Source organism: Triticum aestivum, chromosome 4B, assembly GCF_018294505.1.
Source record: "Triticum aestivum cultivar Chinese Spring chromosome 4B, IWGSC CS RefSeq v2.1, whole genome shotgun sequence".
NCBI classification, from domain to species: Eukaryota; Viridiplantae; Streptophyta; class Magnoliopsida; order Poales; family Poaceae; genus Triticum; species Triticum aestivum.
The window spans coordinates 449,061,044-449,063,472 of record NC_057804.1 but is presented as its reverse complement, the minus strand read 5'-3'; positions in this window follow the sequence as shown (position 1 = coordinate 449,063,472).

Genomic DNA, 2,429 nt, shown 5'->3' with positions numbered 1-2,429 from the left:
CGGTGGGAATCAGGTTAGAAACGTCGAGGGTGATGACGCTGCGCTGGCTGTCGGGGTTCGTTAAGGAGATCTAGAACCATCGAGTAGGGTGTTTGTGGAGCGGCTCCAGTAGGGTGGACTAAGCGGATCTGTGGCCGTGGACGAGGGCGTAGGTGAAGCTGCTCCGGTGGTTGGGTTAAGGATGGTGTCGACGACGCGGATCTGCGGCTGTGGACGGGGCGTCAGAAGCTGCTCCAGTGGTTGGGTTAAGGATGGTGTCGACTATGCGGATCTGCGACCATGGACGGGGCATCAGAAGCTGCTCCGGTGGTTGGGTTAAGGGTGGTGTCAACGATGCGGATCTGCTTCCATGGACGGGGCGTCAAAAGCTGCTCCGGTAGGTTGGATGAGGGTGCGAGGAAGCGGATCTGAGGCCGTGGACTTGTGAGTTGGCAAAGCGGCCCCGGTAGGGTTGAGAATGGTATAGGCGATGCTACTCCGGTAGGGTTGATGCTGGTGTCGGCGAAGCGGCTCCGGTAGGGTTGAGGAAGGTGTCGGCGAAGCGGCTCCGGTAGAGTTGAGGAAGGTGTCGGCGAAGAGGATCAGAGGCCGTCGACGGGGGCGTCGGTGGGGCGGCTTCGGGGGGTGTGGACGAAGCGTCTCCGATGGCGAGTACGAACGAGCCGCTGCAGATGCGCGGCGGTTGATGAGAGTACCGGCGGAGCAGATCCGGCGCCGTGGACAAGGCCGGCACTGAATGGGCTGTGGTACAGTGGTGGATGAGCAGTCTACTTGTTTCTAGGGGAGGTGGGAGGGGTAGATGCGGCCGCAGAAGCAGATTCGGCGAGGTGGACGCCGCTGGCAGTGAATGGGCTATGGTACGCCGGTGGATGAGCAGTCTAGGGTTTCGAGAGGGGAGGGGAGAAAGGGCGATGAAGTACGGACGGCGTGATGTAAGATGCTCTGGTGCTGTGGAGTTAGTCATTTTTGCGGGAGGGGGAGAGGAAATGGGGGTGCCGTGTAGTGGGGGGAACCGGAAGTTACCAAAGCAACCCCCACCTATCATGTAGATGAGGGCGGTATTGTAATTGTTGGTCTTCGTGCACCAAGGACAAAAGGGGGATTTCACATGCTAAAGACTAAGGTGGCGGAAATTTTAGAAGGAGGCGGGAGATTTTGCCGCCCATGGGATCGTTCATATCCAGTTTCAACTAATTTTGGACCGTGCTAGCGGGAAGGTCATGCTAGACTATGTACACGGGGCACGCGTCAGCATTTAACAACTGGTGTGAAGTCCACTCCAGAAAAAAAGACAATAACTCGGGATGATGCGCCGATAACTTGGACATTCACACGGGCACGACCAATCGTATGGGTGTAGTGGCGCATTCACAAAAAAGGGATCAAACGCTCAGCCTATGTATTTCTCGTGTAAATAGATAATTTAGTGCCATTGGTTATTTACTTTAAACATAATGCATTGACGTGTTAGTGTAGAGGCGCACAAAAAGAAATGGATATTGTAGTTAGCTACTTAAAAGTGTTACCTCATATGATTACATAGCCTCCATTTCATAAATTGCGTACCCGTTGAATTCATATATGAATATTACATATATTACTTCAAAATAGAAACTTAAATCATCCAAGACTAATGAATTTGAATGCAAGAGTAACAATGGTGCATGTGCATGATAGCTACATTGGTTGTTTGAAGAAACATCACTGTAACTTTGGCATGCACAACTAAAAAGGTTTATTTAAATAGAAAAAAATGTCATATGTGAGTGTCCAATCTTTATAGCATTGAATCAGTATTGTACCTTTGGCCACGATACGAAGTAGATGTTGACTTATGTTCAAGCGATGCACGTCCAGGATCGCTAGATAGTGATGCGTGAATGAATTGTGCAATCTCTCTCACACCATACATATCTCATTTCCCTATGGGCATCGGAATCACGCACGCGCACTTTGTGTATTTCTCTCCCTCCGCCAGGGTTAAATTCGTCTTTCTACCCCGTCCTACAAGTCTCTCACACAGAAACACACACGCTCTCTATGTCTAACACGCCCACCCCTTTAATTCCGCCCACCCATAGCCACTAATGTCTCAAAGTATAATAATGTCTCTCACACATATGCTATCTACCTATCCCTTAATATAGCTAGATATGTGTCACACAAACTCCTTCTCCCTACTAGCAAGATGCCCATGTGCGTTGCACGGAACATCAAGATGCATTTGTATGAGAAGTTTATCTTGTGGGACAAAAGGATGAATGAGGGAATGCCTTATTTGCAAATGCGGAGAGGGGTGTGGGTATCTTTTTGCAAAATTGCCATATTTTCCTTCCTGTCCGTCGGATATAAATCGGATGGCCTATATTGCAGGATGGCAGGAACACCATCATCACCAACTCTGTTTTTTATAAGAGTAGAGATATGTG